At 46.2% G+C, this 19,002-nt stretch overlaps 1 pseudogene; it reads left to right on the top strand.

Moving 5' to 3' along the window:
• Positions 1-19,002, top strand: part of LOC132530475 (coiled-coil domain-containing protein 162-like) — a 40,128-nt pseudogene that overhangs the window by 14,744 nt on the left and 6,382 nt on the right.

The raw sequence follows: 19,002 nt of genomic DNA, 5'->3' as shown, positions 1-19,002 counted from the left end.
GATTTTTATCATCCACCATACTGTCTCTCCCTTCCAGGTTCATGTCAGCCTACCCTCGGTATCCTCCTTCAAGCCTTTAATAACAGTGTATGAAAGGACAGGCCCCAAGTGTTGTGCTACCCACTCTGGGTCCCCTCCAGGCTTAACAGGTACTTTGGGCACAGTCTTTCAGTGACCAGAAACTCATCCGGTTGTCCTTTCACCCAGCCCATGTTCTCCGTTTGTCCAAAAGGACATCATAAGAAACCTTCTCAGATGTCCTGCTGAAATCCAGATACACTGCATCTGCTATATTTCCCGAGGGAAAAGTTTAATCTGATCTGACTGTTCTTGAACCCACGTTGGCTTCCCGTGATTTTTGCTTCCTTCTCCAAATTCTTCTCCAAAACTATGTTGAATGAGAGTGGTGAGAGTGGGCAACCTTGTCTTGTTCCTGATCTTAGTGGAAATGCTTTCAGTTTTTCACCATTGAGGATGATGTTGGCTGTGGGTTTGTCATATATGGCCTTTATTATGTTGAGGAAAGTTCCCCTCTATGCCTACTTTCTGCAGGGTTTTTATCATAAATGGGTGTTGAATTTTGTCAAAAGCTTTCTCTGCATCTATTGAGATGATCATATGGTTTTTCTCCTTCAATTTGTTAATATGGTGTATCACGTTGATTGATTTGCGTATACTGAAGAATCCTTGCATTCCTGGAATAAACCCCACTTGATCATGGTGTATGATCCGTTTAATGTGCTGTTGGATTCTGTTTGCTAGTATTTTGTTGAGGATTTTTGCATCTATGTTCATCAGTGATATTAGCCTGTAGTTTTCTTTCTTTGTGACATCCTTGTCTGGTTTTGGTATCAGGGTGATGGTGGCCTCGTAGAATGAGTTGGGGAGTGTTCCTCCCTCTGCTATATTTTGGAAGAGTTTGAGAAGGATAGGTGATAGCTCTTCTCTAAATGTTTGATAGAATTCGCCTGTGAAGCCATCTGGTCCTGGGCTTTTGCTTGTTGGAAGATTTTTAATCACAGTTTCAATTTCAGTGCTTGTGATTGGTCTGTTCATATTTTCTATTTCTTCCTGATTCAGTCTTGGCAGGTTGTGCCTTTTTAAGAATTTGTCCATTTCTTCCAGGCTGTCCATTTTATTGGCATAGAGTTGCTTGTAGTAACCTCTTATGATCTTTTGTATTTCTGCAGTGTCAGTTGTTACTTCTCCTTTTTCATTTCTAATTCTATTGATTTCAGTCTTCTCCCTTTTTTTCTTGATGAGTCAGGCTAATGGTTTATCAATTTTGTTTATCTTTTCAAAGAACCAGCTTTTAGTTTTATTGATCTTTGCTATCGTTTCCTTCATTTCTTTTTCATGTATTTCTGATCTGATTTTTATGATTTCTTTCCTTCTGCTAACTTTGGGGTTTTTTTGTTCTTCTTCCTCTAATTGCTTTAGGTGCAAGGTTAGGTTGTTTATTCGAGATGTTTCCTGTTTCTTAAGGTAGGATTGTATTGCTATAAACTTCCCTCTTAGAACTGCTTTTGCTGCATCCCATAGATTTTGTGTCGTCGTGTCTCCATTGTCATTTGTTTCTAGGTATTTTTTGATTTCCTCTTTGATTTCTTCAGTGATCACTTCGTTATTAAGTAGTGTATTGTTTAGCCTCCATGTGTTTGTATTTTTTACAGATCTTTTCCTGTAATTGATATCTAGTCTCATAGCATTGTGGTCGGAAAAGATACTTGATACAATTTCAATTTTCTTAAATTTACCAAGGCTTGATTTGTGACCCAAGATATGATCTATCCTGGAGAATGTTCCATGAGCACTTGAGAAAAATGTGTATTCTGTTGTTTTTGGATGGAATGTTCTATGAATATCAATTAAGTCCATCTTGTTTAATGTATCATTTAAAGCTTGTGTTTCCTTATTTATTTTCATTTTGGATGATCTGTCCATTGGTGAAAGTGGGGTGTTAAAGTCCCCTACTATGAATGTTACTGTCGATTTCCCCTTTTATGGCTTTAGTATTTGCCTTATGTATTGAGGTGCTCCTATGTTGGGTGCATAAATATTTACAATTGTTATATCTTCCTCTTGGATCGATCCCTTGATCATTATGTAGTGTCCTTCTTTGTCTCTTTTAATAGTCTTTATTTTAAAGTCTATTTTGTCTGATATGAGAATTGCTACTCCAGCTTTCTTTTGGTTTCCATTTGCATGAAATACATTTTTCCATCCCCTTACTTTCAGTCTGTATGTGTCTCTAGGTCTGAAGTGGGTCTCTTGTAGACAGCAAATATATGCGTCTTGTTTTTGTATCCATTCAGCCAATCTGTGTCTTTTGGTGGGAGCATTTAGTCCATTTACATTTAAGGTAATTATCGATATGTATGTTCCCATTCCCATTTTCTTAATTGTTTTCGGTTCGTTATTGTAGGTCTTTTCCTTCTTTTGTGTTTCTTGCCTAGAGAAGTTCCTTTAGCAGTTGTTGTAGAGCTGGTTTGGTGGTGCTGAACTCTCTCAGCTTTTGCTTGTCTGTAAAGGTTTTAATTTCTCCATCAAATCTGAATGAGATCCTTGCTGGGTAGAGTAATCTCGGTTGCAGGTTTTTCTCCTTCATCACTTTAAATATGTCCTGCCACTCCCTTCTGGCTTGCAAAGTTTCTGCTGAAAGATCAGCTGTTAACCTTATGGGGATTCCCTTGTGTGTTATTTGTTGTTTTTCCCTTGCTGCTTTTAATATGCTTTCTTTGTATTTAATTTTTGACAGTTTGATTAATATGTGTCTTGGCATATTTCTCCTTGGATTTATCCTGTATGGGACTCTCTGTGCTTCCTGGACTTGATTAACTATTTCCTTTCCCATATTAGGGAAGTTTTCAACTATAATCTCTTCAAATATTTTCTCAGTCCCTTTCTTTTTCTCTTCTTCTTCTGGAACCCCTATAATTCGAATGTTGGTGTGTTTAATGTTGTCCCAGAGGTCTCTGAGACTATCCTCAGTTCTTTTCATTCTTTTTTCTTTATTCTGCTCTGCAGTAGTTATTTCCACTATTTTATCTTCCAGGTCACTTATCTGTTCTTCTGCCTGAGTTATTCTGCTATTGATCCCATCTAGAGTATTTTTCATTTCATTTATTGTGTTGTTCATCATTGTTTGTTTCATCTTTAGTTCTTCTAGGTCCTTGTTAAATGTTTCTTGCATTTTCTCTATTCTATTTCCAAGATTTTGGATCACCTTTACTATCATTATTCTGAATTCTTTTTCAGGTAGACTGCCTATTTCCTCTTCATTTGTTAGGTCTGGTGGGTTTTTATCTTGCTCCTTCATCTTCTGTTTGTTTTTCTGTCTTTTCATTTTGCTTATCTTACTGTGTTTGGGGTCTCCTTTTTGCAGGCTGAAGGTTCGTAGTTCCTGTTGTTTTTGGTGTCTGTCCCCAGTGGCTAAGGTTGGTTCAGTGGGTTGTGTAGGCTTCCTGGTGGAGGGTACTAGTGCCTGTGTTCTGGTGGATGAGGCTGGATCTTGTCTTTCTGGTGGGCAGGTCCACGTCTGGTGATGTGTTTTGGGGTGTCTGTAGACTTATTATGATTTAGGGCAGCCTGTCTGCTAATGGGTGGGGTTGTGTTCCTGTCTTGCTAGTTGTTTGGCATAGGATGTCCAGCACTGTAGCTTGCTGGTCGTTGAGTGAAGCTGGGTGCTGGCGTTGAGATGGAGGTCTCTGGGAGATTTTCGCCGTTTGATATTATGTGCAGCTGGGAGGCCTGTTGTGGACCATTGTCCTGAAGTTGGCTCTCCCACCTCAGAGGCACAGCACTAACTCCTGGCTGCAGCACCAAGAGCCTTTCATCCACACGGCTCCTTAATTTGGGATGATTCGTTGTCTATTCATGTATTCCACAGATGCAGGGTACATCAAGTTGATTGTGGAGCTTTAATCCGCTGCTTCTGAGGCTGCTGGGAGAGATTTCCCTTTCTCTTCTTTGTTCTCACAGCTCCCAGGGGCTCAGCTTTGGATTTGGCCCCGCCTGTGCGTGTAGGTCGCCGGAGGGCGTCTGTTCTTTGCTCAGACAGGACGGGGTTAAAGGAGCCGCTGATTCGGAGGCTCTGGCTCACTCAGGCCGGGGGTAGGGAGGGGCACGGAGTGCGGGGCGGGCCTGCGGCGGCAGAGGCCGGCGTGACATTGCACGAGCCTGAGGCGCGCCGTGCGTTCTCCCGGGGGAGTTGTCCCTGGATCCCGGGACCGTGGCAGTGGCGGGCTGCACAGGCTCCCCGGAAGGGGGGTGTGGATAGTGACCTGTGTTCGCACACAGGCTTCTTGGTGGCGGCAGCAGCGGCCTTAGCGTCTCATGTCTGTCTCTGGGGTCCGCACTTTAGCCACGGCTCGCGCCCGTCTCTGGAGCTCCTTTAAGCAGCGTTCTTAATTCCCTCTCCTCGCGCACCAGGAAATAAAGAGGGAAGAAAAAGTCTCTTGCCTCTTCGGCAGGTCCAGACTTTTCGCTGGACTCCCTCCCAGCTAGCCGCGGTGCACTAACGCCCTGCAGGCTCCAGTCCTCTCCCGGCGCTCCGACTGAAGCCGGAGCCTCATCTCCCAGCCCCGCCCGTCCCAGCGGGTGAGCAGACAAGCCTCTCGGCTGGTGAGTGCCGGTCGGCCCTGATCCTCTGTGCTGGAATCTCTCCGCTTTTCCCTCTGCACCCCTGTTTCTGTGCCCCCCTCCGCGGCTCCGAAGCTCCCCCCCCTCTGCCACCCGCAGTCTCCGCCCGCGAAGGGGCTTCCTAGTGTGTGGACACTTCTCCTCCTTCACAGCTCCCTCCCGCTGGTGCAGGACCCGTCCCTATCCTTTTGTCTCTGTTTATTTTTTTCTTTTGCCCTAACCAGGTACGTGGGGGGTTTCTTTCCTTTTGGGAGGTCTGAGGTCTTCTGCCAGCGTTCAGTATGTGTTCTGTAGGAGTTGTTCCACGTGTAGATGTATTTTTGGTGTATCTGTGGGGAGGCAGGTGATCTCCCCGTCTTACTCTTCCGCCATCTTCCCGGAAGTCGATGAGATTAACCTGGGCCAAGTTTTAAAGCACAAGTAGGAGTTGGCCAGAGGAAGAAGGGCTGGGGAGGGAAGGCAGCAATCTAGGAAGGGAGTTATAGCAGAGTTCAGAGGAGGAGATTGTAAAGGTAGGCAGGGCCAGATCCTGAATGGCCTTGTGTGTAATCCTTATGAGTTTGGATTTCATCCCAGAGTCAGTGGGAAGTCACTGAAGCATTTTGTCAGCAGAGGTAGGTTTTCGAAATATCATCAAAACACCTTGTGTGTGCCTGATGTTAGATGGATTGTTGTGAGGGGCTCCGAGAGGAAGCAAACCACAGAAGCACAGTTTGCTCCCAGCAGGGTCAGACTTTTGCCATAACAAGGCCTGGCACCTACCATGCTTCACTCCAGGCTGGCTCTCCAGAAGAATCCATGGGGCAATCTTGTGCTCTTCCAGCCAGTGCCACACAATATGGTTCAGGTTTAGGTGTTGGTGAAGAAATCAGCCCACTGGAGGGCACTGGGCCAACGGTCATGACTCTGGTTCTTATGCAACCCAGGCGCCTGCCTTCGAGGGGAAGTTGGCAGATGAAGCCCCTTTGTGCTGCACTTCGACATCAAGCAGACTTAGTGACCTAGGAAGGCAGGGGTGAGTTGTAGAACAGCTTTTGAGAAACAAATTGCTCTCTGAGCTCATAAGACTTGCCAGCATAAGCACATAGGCTGTAGTCCCACAACAGATGCTGCTCAGGTGGCTCCAATGCTGCTTCTGGGAGGCCAAGTACCATCTGCAGAAGCAAAGTTCATCCGGAGAGAGGGACTGCTGGGAACTGGGAGTCTCCCTGCACCTCTCTGTCACCTGTCAGTCACTGCTGCCTGTCTGCCCCACTCAGACATGGTCCATGTGCCCACTGCAGATGCTCTGGCAGGGCCCTTACTCCTCTCCCTGCCTTCCCCTCACCCCCTATATGCCATCACCTTGAGCTGATCTTTCAGCCCAGTCTCCTGAAGCCTCAGCAGAGCCACTGAGGGAAGGGAGCAACATGATTTCTCTGGCTTCTGGAGATGCTCAAGGGGAGTCCTGGCTATTCTTACCTCTTTGGTGTAACACAGACTCATCCAAGGCTTCCTCCTTGGCTGGTTAAAATAGCATGCTGGCTAAGAGAGGATGGCAGAGGGCCACAGTGGTTCAAGTCTGCATTTCTGTTTGTTTGGGATCCTATATCTGCAGTGGCTATGGAGGCATTAGTTTGAGAAGTGTTTGCCCTGTGGAGGCCCTGTCGGCATGCTCAAGTTTGGGCACTGCTGTTCAGGACAGAGAGGGGTGAGTCACTGTGGCTGACTCCAAGCACTGGGCCTGGCCCACCTGGATGAGGTCACCAGCCACACCTTGATGGCCCCAAATGTGGTCTCATGACTTCTCAAGGCTTCAGGCTTTCAACGCACTCAGTCTGGGAAGTGCTATCTTTGTCAGTACTAATTCATGTAGCCTTGGCCCTTTCACCATAAAGAAGTCAAGGTCCAGGGGATGGAATCTTGGTGTCCTTTGCCTTGGTGTCAGCAGCGGACTCTGGCTGTCCTACTGCTCACCTTCCAGGACCAGGATGGATTGCCCTCACCCACCTCCTCTGAGGGAACCCCTTGAGGAGGCCCTGGAGAGTGAGGGTGGGAGGCTGAGCGCCTCCCCTGACTGCCTGGCTCCTGCTCATAAAATCCCCCATGAGCAGAGGTTTTCATCTACTGTTTCCATTATGCATGTCTTGAGTGCATCCTGCCAAGCTGCTATAGTTGATAACCTTTACCAAAGCTTTACTATTTTTTAATTAGTATATACATTTTATTTAGGCATACATTTTTATATATAATTATTATAATTATATATACATTTTATGATTATATTAGAAAATAGAAATATGATGTATTAGAAAATACACTCATAATCTTACCCTCATTGATAGCCACTATTATTATTTTGGTGTCTTTCCTTCCAAGTTTTATTTATAACTTTTAAAAATTCATGCACTTTTTTTAACAAAATAAGATTATTCTATATGCCTTTTTGTTGTAGTGTACTTTTTTCACTTGACTATATGTTATAGACATGTTTCCTTGTCAATAAACATACATCCACAGCACAGTTTTTGGTGGCTGTTTAGTGTTTCATCCTATAGATGAATAAGACGTATTCAACCTGTTTTCCATCATTAAGTACCTTAGGTTGTTTCCATTTTTCTTTTCTATTGGAAGGGCTACTCTAAAGAACATCTGTTAACATATATTTTTGTGTATAACTTTTATTATTCTCTAAAAATAAATTTCTGGAAGAGGAGTTACTGGATCAAAGAGCATGAATATTTTAAAACCCTTTCACAGCCACTGCTGGTCTGCCCTCCAAAGTACTACACTGACTTCTCCTCCTGTCAGCAGTGGTGAGCGAGCCACTTTCCTCACTCCATCAGTACTGGGTTTTTATCAGTATTTGCCATCTCCGCTAGTTTGCCTGACCTGGCAAAGCGTGTCTGGGCCCTCTCTGGAGGTCAGTGGCACAGAGGTTGCACTGATAGGACAGTGTCACCAGGACAATCAAATCAGAGCCAGGGGAATCACCCCAGGCTGGAAGGAGAACCTAGTTTGTGCAGCAAACTTCCAGTGAGCCTAGAGCCGTCCAGACCCTGGAAGTGTCACAGATAAAGCTCATCAACTGAGCAGGCTGAATCTTGGAGTGGGCCCCATAGGACTGCCAGATACACACACAAACACACTCACTGATACGCGTTGAGGGACACATACAGACCTATAGAGACCTATACAAACACTCACGGAGAGAGACATACACAGAGAGGTACAGACACACAGAGAAACACACACAGACATGCATTTATGAATATAGACACACACACACAAATGCACACAGACACACTTGCTGATACAGACACACAGAGACACATGAGCACTCCCATGGACGTGCAGGTCCTAGTCAGGTAGATCTGCCCTACCTTCCACATATTGGCTCCCATTTCTCTTGGAGTCTAAACCTAAGTCTGCCTTGGACGGTTGGACTTTTCCTCTGTTCCTTAAAGACCACCTCTTCAAAAAGGGGGCCCAGCAGCCTAGAGAAAGGGATGGAATGGGACTGCCTAGAGAGTGAGAGCTATGGCCCTTTGACCAAGGCAAGAAGTGCCCCTGTCAGAGGCCCCACTTCAGAGGCCCCTCTGGCTCTGCTCCAGCCCCACCCTTCCCCATGGCCAAGGGGACGTGCCCACTCCGATCCCTGGCCTTCCTTCTGGACCGTGCTCCGGATACCTGGGCACTGGAATTCCTGGCCCTTCCCCAGATCATCCTCCCCAGAGAGAGAATGGGCCTCACCACCCGTGAGCACACCCTGGCCTGTGGGGTAGACAAGGACAGCTGTGCAGGGGTGTGGACAGCCAGGGTGTCTGCTTATATGCATGCAAGCCCCCCTCCCACCTGTGTGATGTGAGGTCAAAGGGAGGAAGCGAAGGGGGTCAAACTGTAAACTATGGGTTGGAGACTAGCTCTCCCTGACCATATCTCAGCATAGAACTCAGAGTAGTCCAAGGATGATAAAAATCAAACCTGGCCTCCCGAGTCCCTTTGAAGGTCTGTTTTTCAAAGTAGGAGAATTAAACATTTTCATTTTAATAGTTTGATTTATAACCTTTAAGTATATAGAACACTTAGACACGTGGAACGTGGGCATCCGTTTGTACTCTTGTCCCTGGCCCTGCAAATGTTAAGAGCAGACCTGAAAGAGAGACTTTCAAGGCTACAGAGCTGATGTTTTTCCATGGAGGAGAAATGGAAGTGGATCTGTGAGCCAAGGTAACATGTGCCTTGAGCTCTGGTGTGGTGGGGCTGCCTGGGGGAGCTGCTGTGAGCGATGCCCCTTTTCAGATCACTTTCAGGAAAGACCACCTCGAGACCTGCCTCCTTTCCCTGGGTTATGATGTGGTGGCCAGAGAATGCAGCAACTTCGAGAGCTACTCCATGTGTTAAGAGCATGTATTGGAGCATGCTAGGCAGAAGCTCTGCCAGAAAGAGCAAGTATGTTCCCAGACAGACAAGAAGTGCATTGGGGAAGGTGTGGGGAGGGAGGCCCAGGAATCACTCCAAAGAGGAAATAAAACACGGTGCAGTCTGGTGCAGGGAGGTGTTCTTATGCAAGAATTGAGGGTAGATGGCCCTCTCCAACGTTTTCTTCTCATTGGCTCATTTCCTTGGGCTCTGGTCTTCTCAGCCGGGAAGGTGATGGCCCCAGCAACACTGGGTTGTATGCTTTGGAGGGGTCTAGTGGGGAATATAAGAGGTAAGCAGTAAGGCAGCTGGCCCCCAGGGGAAGATCCACAGCTGACCTTCCCACCCTCAGCAAGCCCAAGGGACTTTGTGCTGTTCCTGGTTCAGCAAAGAAGCTAGGATCCTTGAATAAACTCTGTCTTTAGGATGCACATCATGGGTCTCACTGATGAGACTTCCTTAAAATGAGATCCCGTCCTAAAGTTCAGTGGAGCAACAAGCACAGTCCTAGCTCCAGGTGGAGCCTGAGGATCTCAAAAAGAAGCACGAATAACACAGATAAGAGCTGTCTGGAGCATGGTGCACTGAATAAATATTTGAGTTTGGCTATGCACTGCTTTCTCCTCTTTAGGAATTAGACATTATACGAAGAGGTCAGAGGCCACCTGAAGACAAGGCTGGTCAGGTAGGTCAGTTATTACTAAAAAAGTTCTCCATTTCTCAAATCCACAATCTCAGCAGTGGTCAGACATGGGACATCCTGGTGTCATTTTCTTGTGCCCCTTCCTATAGAAATCCCATCAATGACTGGTCCACTGCAGAGACATCCAAGGCGTGTGCCTGTACTTTTTAAGCAATGAGGGCTTTTTTTTTCTTAGTTTTTTGGTGACTTTTGTTATTTTTTTATTGCTTTGTTTTTTCTTTCTGTTTTTGTTTTTGGCGGGGGGGTGTTTGTTTTCTTTTGAGGCCAATGTGCCTTCTGAGGAGGAGGTATATAGGCTAAGGTGTCATGGGGAGGCCAGTTTGGAAATGGAAGCCAAGACAGTTGAAGTATTTTCTCCAAAGTACTTAAGTAGCATCTCTTCTGGGTTCATTCATTCAGCAGCCATTTATCGAGCACCTACTATGTGTCTGGAACTGTTCTGGGACCCTTAAGCCAACTTTAGCTTCTTCTGCCCACACTTGCACAACAGGATATTCACCTTCTTCATTAAGTTCAAAGTAGAATACCAATTCAACATTGATATATTGATACAAAGGACTCTTTTTGCAGTGGCCATGTGGAATTCCTGAATTATTTTCCATTAAAACAAAATTTCTGCTACTAGATTGCAAAGCTCAGTCACAATATGATCATGGAAGTCACTGCTCTGACTCGACTCATGGATTGGGAGGAGGAGACTCTGGATCTCAAAAAGCAAATTCGAAAAGAAGTCCAAGAAGAATATGAAGCATTAGTTCAAGCTTTGTTTGTGACATGTTTGCACATCAAAGTAAGTGACCTGGGTCAGATGTCTGGGCAGTCCTGTGGGGACCCGGGTGTACCTGACCCCCGCGGTGGCTGTACGGAGAGATCAATAACAGAGTGGGCTTTGTGACAACAAGAGATTGTTGGGCCCAAGAATTCTCCAGCTCCAGGCTTTCACTGCAGAGAATGAGTCAGCAATGAGTGGTCATTATTTTCCCAAAAGAGACACTGAATTTTAAATAGCTTAGATATTTGCAGTTTTCCTTACTCTACTGCCATGTTGCCATCTGATTGCTGTTGAGGGAAGGGGGAGTTTCTTCTCCCAAACCCCAACAGTTTATGTCACTGTTTTGTCTATTGAATGACCATCCAAAACAGGAGAGCACAGTGCCCTGGGCCAGGCCAAACCCCAGTGTAAGTGTAGGTAGCAACAGCCGCCTCCTGGAAGCTCACTGGGCAGATTCAGAATCTGAATCAGCTTTCAGAGATTTTACAACCTTCAAAATGCCCATCAGCCTTTCTCTCACATCTGGTGTCAGGGAGCTGCTGACCTGTCAGTAAAGGTCCAGGCAGAAGAGGAGTGAGGGGGTTCCCATGTGCCCACAGCACTGTGGAGGCCTGTCACTGTCTTATGATGTCTGAGCAGCTGTAAGATGGAGACCCATGCCTAAAATGGGCTATTGTGGAGCCTGGTCCCCCTGCCCTACAAGTGAGAATTTCAGTACAAACCTACCACCCCCAAGTCCATGGCTTCCCCCAGACCTGCCCCCTTCTCTGCTATTAGATGTTCCTCAGAGCCAGCCCCATGTGGGTCCTTCCCTTACTCCCTTCCCCCAAAGGATTCCAGGATGGTCCCTGGAGTTGGTCCATTGAGAGGAGTTTCCACTGATGCTCTGCCTTGGTCTGGTTATTCCAGAGAGGAATGGACCTTTCTCCTTACTGTGAAGTGTCCACAAAACACAAATGCTTACAAATATTAAGGTATCCAAACCAACATGCATGGGGCCTGGTGCTGCAGGAGAGAGGTGAGCAGACAGTGAAGTCTAGAATTTATTAAGCCATCTTTCAGGTGTCAAATTGTTGAAAAATGTCTTAGGTTCTTTTTAGTTTCTGCCAGATTCCTAGACAAAAAGGAAATTCTCCACTTCTCTCAGGCTCAGTTAGTTCCACAAGCCCCTGAAGGTAGGGGAATCGCTGTTTTACCCCAGGGTCCCAAGAAGATGGTGAAGCTTTTGCTGTGTGGCCAGTAGCCAGGCTTCCTGCTGTGGCTCCCCGGCACTAACCTCCTGTTTCCTCTCCCGGGAAGTGGTTCAGAGGTGAAAGGATATCCCACAGTCACCCCTCACCCAAGGATGCTGGGTCTCCAAGTTGTACTTACTGATGAGCGAGCCATTTCACCATAAGCTGTTAGCCATAGACATTCGGAATGGGCTGTTTCACAATGAGATTTCTGTTGGAGCCTAAAGAGGAAGGCAGCCAGCTTGATTCCTTCCTCTAATTTATCTATTTTTATTTTATTTTATTTTTATTTATTTATTATTATATTTTTTTGCAGTACGCGGGCTTCTCATTGTTGTGGCCTCTCCCGTTGCGGAGCACAGGTTCCAGACGCGCAGGCTCAGCGGCCATGGCTCACGGGCCCAGCCGCTCCGCGGCATGTGGGATCCTCCCGGACCGGGGCACGAACCCATGTCCCCTGCATCGGCAGGTGGACTCTCAACCACTGCGCCACCAGGGAAGCCCTTAATTTATCTATTTTTAATGGAGTTCCTTTTTAGTGGCTCATGGACAATGTCTTACCTGGTCAGGTTCTGCTGGGTCAAACTGATAGCAAAAATCCCTAGGTTCAAATTCCCAAGTAACCCTTTGTGTATGGGGCAGTGGGGGGGGTGGCTGGGGGGTGGTTTGGTTTTCCGCCTGTGACCTCCCATTCTTCTACCTGCTCAGCTTGTCTTGGCCTCTGACAACCACAGGCTCTGAGATGTGCGGGTGATGAAGCCCTGCGGGTTGAAGACAATACTAAAGGGGCCGCTAGTGAGGCTTCCAGACAATACCCGATGGAGTAATTGTCTGGGTGGATGTTGTTTTCATGTGATATCATTTCTGAAAGTTGGGTTTTAGGGGGCAAAGTGACTCTTCCTCAGCTGACCTTCCTGAACTTGAGCCTGCAATTTGCAGAAGCTGGATGAGAATCAGCTTAATTTGATCCAGAAAGTGTGTGAACTCATCGGTGAAGTAAGAACAGAAGGGACTGACAATAGGAAAGAAAGGCCTAAAGAAGAAATGGGGCTCCACCAGACCTGACGAAGAAATGAAAGAAAACCCAGCCCATAGTATGTGATCTCATTTTGAGTGGGGTATCAGCATTTCATCCTAGCGTCTGACCCCACTGCTCACTCTGTTTGCATTCCTGTCCTGTTTCCCTGAGAAATCCTGTGTCAGGCATTTAAAAAGGGCACTGGGTCTCACTGCACAATTGTCTCATCTTCTGGAAGGCATGTTTCTGATGTCAGGATTCATGTCCTTCCTGAGAAAAGTGCTGGGGGCAGCCTTTTCTGAAAGGCTTTTCTAAGCAGGAGCAGCTGCTGGCCTTGGAGCAGGACAACTGCAGCCTGGCCGCCCTGGTGTGCAAAATGAGAAGCCTGGGCCACTGGAGGCTGGCGGTGCAGCAGGCGCACTTCCGGGGCCAGCTGAGCAGGGCTGAGAAGGTGAGAGCGCTGGGGGAGGGAGGCCCGGCCCAGCAGGGGGAGGGGGTGGCACTGGCCTCCTTGGCTGCAGCTGCTGTGCTGGTGTCAGGTAGCAAGTTTTCCTGGGAACAGGCAAGAGCAGAGCCTGGGGAGAAATAGGAAAGAGCCAGAAGCAAATGGCAAAGAAGCAAATGAGAGAACAGATCAGAGTTTAGCACAAGGGAAGGGAAAAGATGGAGCGGGCAAGCTTTGTCAAAACACTGCAAATCTCCTTGAGTTTCAAGCATGATGATCTGAGGAAAATGAAGGAACAATAAGTGGAAAATCTGCTTTAAGGAAAATTGAAACCAGAGCACATATCAATAGTGGTTTGGAAACTTTTACTTACTGTTTCTGAAAGTCTTTATTTACTCTGATCTGTCACACTGTTCTTAACTGAAATCAAGGAAGCAGTGGCCAGCAGGAGCTGTGTTCTACCAGAAATTTTAAAGAACGATGGATGATGAAGTGGTTTAGAGACTGCTTGGGAAGCTGAAAATACGGAAAGGAAACTTATATCTTACCTTACTGTGTTTGGGATGTTCACAGGAAGGTATGCAAAGTAAAAAAGAGTGTTTGAACATCAAACTAATGGCAGAACAAGAAGTGCTTTTATTTTGTCAACAGCTATTGGCTCTAAGGCAGGCCCTGGCCAGGGCTCAGGCAGACAACGTGAGGATATGCAAGTAGCAGGAGAGCCAGGTGTCTGAGCTCAGAACCCCTCTTCTTCCCTCTCTTTGAACACGCTCTGGCGACCATACGTGACACTCCGTTGCCTGTAGCAGTCACCAGAGGAACACAGTGTGAAGCCAAGCAGACGGCACTACTGGTGAAAGATGGCCTGGACCCTGGCTTCCCTTCTGCCTTCTTTCCAGCCCAGAAACCAGGGTCAGTGGCCAAAAGGCTTTTGTTCTTATTCATATTTGGCTAAGATGGTGAAATATAGCTCATAACTAAGATTGTTCTGTGTGTTTCTCTGAGGATCTTTTTTACCCAGAGGGTATCTTGGGGTCTGGGTCTCTGCCTCTAACACATTCCTTTCACGCTCCAAGCATGTCTTCCATGAGTGTGGCCCCGCCATCAGCGTTATGCCCCAAGCAGAGAGTCTTGGTTTCCTTTCCTGATGACCCACACTAAGTCTTAATTTCAGAAGTTACTGCTGCTCTATAGGGACTGGCACCAAAATAAAGGCTTTTTAAGTCTAAGCTCTTAATAACTGTGCCAACCCTCTGAGCATGAATGAAACAGAGACCCTACGTTTAGAGAGAGAACAGCTAAGTTCAAATAACAGCCTAGGAAAGCTGGGCATATTTTAAAACATAAAATATAATTTGTTCCTTTTGGACCCTAATTCTTCCATTATTGTGTGCCAGTGAGTTATGTATAATTATATAAAGTCACCCTACAAATATTAATCATCATTATTAATATTATAATTAAGGATCAACCTTCTAGTGACTGTTGATTAGAAAAATTTCAGAACAGAACCAATTATTACTACTCTTTTCCTTTTCCAACCATCTAGAATCTGGCTTCCTCAGGGCTATTTTGGAAGTCGAAACAGAGACAAGATTAGCACCTCCCTTCCCCACTCACTGTACGTATTGCATCACCCTGTGTCTCCAGGTTCAGCCCTTCCATTGCTATTGCGTGATAAAGGCGGAGTGACAGGGAAAATGCAGTTTGTGGTAGATATGACTATTTGGTCTTGCTACTGGCTGGCACAGGACAGGATAGAGCAGCTGGGCTGTGGTACCCTGAGCCCAGGAATACTTCACACAGTTCTGCCCCTGGGCGCTAATGGAGGGGACAGTTGTGTTGGCCAACCTCTCATCCCCTGCCCTCTGCTGAGAAGAAAGACTCTGTGCCTTTATTTCCTTTGGCCTTTTCCTGCCATAGGCGCAATTGCTGAAAGAATTAGAACACAGAGTGACCCAGGAAGCTCGCCACCGGCAGCAGGTGGATTTAATGAAAACCTCTAGCATGGAGAAGCTTTTGGAGGATGTGAAGCAAAAAGAACAGCACCTGCAGCTCCTTACTGAAGAGGCCAAGATGACTTCTAAACTGGGCCAGCTCCAGCAGAAGACAATTCAGAGAGAACTCTGACAGGTAACTCCAGTGAGAGGTAGTAAATCAGGGTGTACCAGCCACAGCTGTTTGATTCTTCCCCTGTCTTTTCCATGCCTCTCATGCCTCCACAGTGTTCCTCACCTTTGGCACTCCCAGGAACAGCAGGGAAATGGAAATATCTATACTTGGGTGATTGTTCAGGCTGCTTGTGACAAAAGATGATGGCTTGACTGCCACGAGGCCCAGAATGTTGGCGTCTTTGTAAGCCACTTGAAAACCATATTTCTACCTGGCTCTAATCTTTGAACTAGGAGGGATCTTTTGGAAAATCTCGACGAATAATCTGGAAAAGCAGCAAGTATTATGGAAGGTATTATAAGGGAATTTTATTCATGGTGTTTCTGGAACTGCAGAAATAAAAAAGGAAAGGCAAAGTGGTTTCCAGACCCAATATGTTATTCTTAAATATACCCCACAGTTGGGGCTTCCCTGGTGGCACAGTGGTTGGGAGTCTGCCTGCCGATGCAGGGGACACGGGTTCATGCCCCGGTCCGGGAAGATCCCACATCCCACGGAGCAGCTGGGCGCGTAAGCCATGGCCGCTGAGCCTGCGCGTCCGGAGCCTGTGCTCCGCAACGGGAGAGGCCACAACAGTGAGAGGCCCACGTACCGCAAAAAAAAAAAAAAAAAAAAAAAAACCCCACAGCAAAAAAAAAGGGAGGAAATAATATAGTGTACATGCGGACTAATGCAAGTCCCAACAAAGGAGACCACAGAATGAAATTCAACACAAAGGGAAAAAACAAAAAACAAAAAAAACTGAGCACCTTCTGGGGTAGGTACTTCACACATATTCATTGAATGAATAAGTCAGTTAATTCACCAGAGATATTAGGAAACAGAAATCAGAAGTTTAAATGATTGCAAGTGTTTCAAGTGCTCAAGGAGATCAGTAAGGAGAATTTTACAAAAATAAATGACCAAAAAAAGGATAAAAAATGTATCCTCTCACAGTTCAGGAGGCCAGAGTCTGAAATCAAGGTGTGGGTCCCTACAGGAGGCTCTGGCAGGACCTGTTCCATGGCTCTCCTAGCTGCTGGGGGCTGCCTGCCATCCCCCGCGTCCCTCCACGTGCAGCTACAGCTCTTCAGTCCTGGCCCCCTTCCCTGTCTCTCTCTCTCTCCCTGTGTTTATACTTGCTTCACTTTTTGTAAGGTCATCAACATTGGATTTAGGGCCCACCCTTTAATCCAGTATGACTTCATCTTAACTTAATCACATCTACAAAGACTCTATTTTCCAAATAAAGTCACATTTTGAGGTTCCAGGTGGACACTTTGTGGGGGACACTATTCAACCCATTACACTATTACTTTTTTTATAATTAAAAACAATTAGGAGATGATAAAAATAAATTAAAAAAGAAAAAAATGCCTGTGATCTATGCAGATAAGGCATGCTTTGGACCTAGCGACTCTCTGGCCAGGGGACTCTGGGTAAGGGTTGCAAGGGGAGAGCAAACACAAAGTTAGCCTCTGGTTGTGGGCCCTGTGTCAGGCCTGGAGACAGTGCTCAGAGCATTCCCTGCACATGATGAGTTGAACTCAGAGATCTGGAAGAGAGATCACATCTTTGCTTGAAGCCATCCCGGGGCTCCCACAGGTTCTTGGGGTAGATGCATGGCTTGGCCTACAAGGTGAACTGGTTCCTCCCCCCTCCCCACTTCCCCTCTAATAAAATAAACATAAAAGATATGACGTTTGTGAGTAAACTTCTGGCGATTATAAGGTAATAAAGGGTTCCAAGGGCTGCCTCTGTCCCTCTCTGATTAAGTTCTTGGCCTTCCTGGAGCTCCTGATTTTCAGAAGGCTGAGTTCAGCCTGACCAGGATTTCATGAAGACTTGTATTCCTGGGGTAGCCTGGGACCCACACTCTCCTTAGTAATACCCCTAACCCACCCCTCACAGTGAACTGACGAAAGTGTGCACCAAGAAGCATCTCTGCTTCCCAAGCACTTTTCCCTTCAGATGAGAAGCCGGCTTGCCCACGAGCGTAGCATGGAGCTGGACGCTTTCCAGTGGATGGAAGAGCTACAAAGTCAGCTTAGTGACACCGAGAGATCCTCCGCCCAGAGGAGCTCACCAGGCGGTAAGGATACCCTTTCTCTCTCTAAGCTCTCAGGCTCCAGGGTTGGGATTGAAGGAGGGCCCCAGGGACTAACGATAACAAACCAGTGGTTATTGAGTGGGTGCTCCATGTTTGTTGAATGAATGAATAAACCTTCATCCTCAGTTGCAGTCAGAACTTTCTACTTCAGTTCACCTTGGAGTACTGATAGGCTCTACTAAAAAGTTTCAATCATAAAAACTGGTTCTGGTTGAAATATGTCAACTAAAGAACATTGTGTAGTTCACTAGATTTTGAAGCATCTTAACACCTTGGTCCTATAGAGGAGTAGAGTTTGCCACCCTAATATGTCTCTTTGGCATATTGTTTTAAGCTGGTTGTCTCTGAGAAAAAGCAGACATCGGAAAGAAGTTGCCCTTTTGTAAAAAATGTTTACAGTTGTAAGGGTGTCTCCCTCTTCGGTACGAGGAAGAGGAAGATGACCAAATCTCTAGAAATTTATCTATGGAAAAGACAAATCTGTGTAACAGTCTTAGCCTTGTTTATTGTGCTTTTCCTGGTAACCTCCCATAGCTGACTTTCCCCCATCCTCATCATCCTCTTCTGTCTTTAGCTGAGGATGGTATTTAAGTTGAGAGCTTCGGTAACGTTGGCAAGTAACTCAGTTTTCCTCAGTCTCTCCCACGTATACATGTTATTAAACTTTTGTCTGATTTTCTCGTGTTAATCCATGTCATGTCAATTCAATTCTTAGACCAGCCAGAAGAACCTAGAAGGGTAGAGGAAAATTTCTTCCTCCCCGATAGGATATTAATGACCACATTTCTCAGATGTTATTCAGAAAGTACATCATGATTCTTGGGTCCTAGGGGCTTGAGGAGTATTATGGAAATGGCAATCAAAACAGCACTCCGGACAGTGCAGCCAGCAAATAGCAAAGAGGCCAGACTCCGGGATGTCTCTAAACTAACTTCTTCCCCTACAAGATGAGGACTAAATAAATTCCAAGTTCTCTTCTAGATCTATCAAAAATATTACCCAATCAGTAGCCACGATCAGCCTATTGTTAAGGTCAGCCAAGCTCCTCCTTTCTGTTCCTTAGCATAGCTGGTGGGTGAGGGTATGGACTTTGGGGTAAGACAGCCAAGGTTCAAATCATTCCTCTGGCACTGCTAGCTGTGTGACCTTGGACAGGTTAATTCACCTCTCTGAAAAATACCCACCTCAAAGGTGTATTCTGAGGACTCAGTGAAACAATGTGTGTCTGCCACAGAGTGTAGTAGCACTAGGTCATTGAGCAAATGTTGGTTATTACACTTGCATATATGTGTGTCCTCCTTTATGGGTTTCCTTTTGGCTACTTATAGTGTGAATGATGTGAGAAAACATAGCCTGTCAGAGGCAGAAAGATTCTTTTCAAAGGTCAAGATAGTTTGGGTTTCCTAAGAACAAGGCTGGGCTTGTTGGTAAAGCCCCAGGGTGCTCCTGCCTGCCGGTGCCTGCTGCCTGGGCCCTGACCGTGGGGCTGGCGTCCCCCACCCCAGCCCAGGTCCAGAGAGGAAGCAAAT

Source organism: Lagenorhynchus albirostris, chromosome 12 (genome assembly GCF_949774975.1).
Source record: "Lagenorhynchus albirostris chromosome 12, mLagAlb1.1, whole genome shotgun sequence".
Classification (NCBI taxonomy): domain Eukaryota; kingdom Metazoa; phylum Chordata; class Mammalia; order Artiodactyla; family Delphinidae; genus Lagenorhynchus; species Lagenorhynchus albirostris.
The sequence above is the reverse complement of the archived record's forward strand: the minus strand, read 5'-3'. Positions and strand labels throughout refer to the sequence as shown.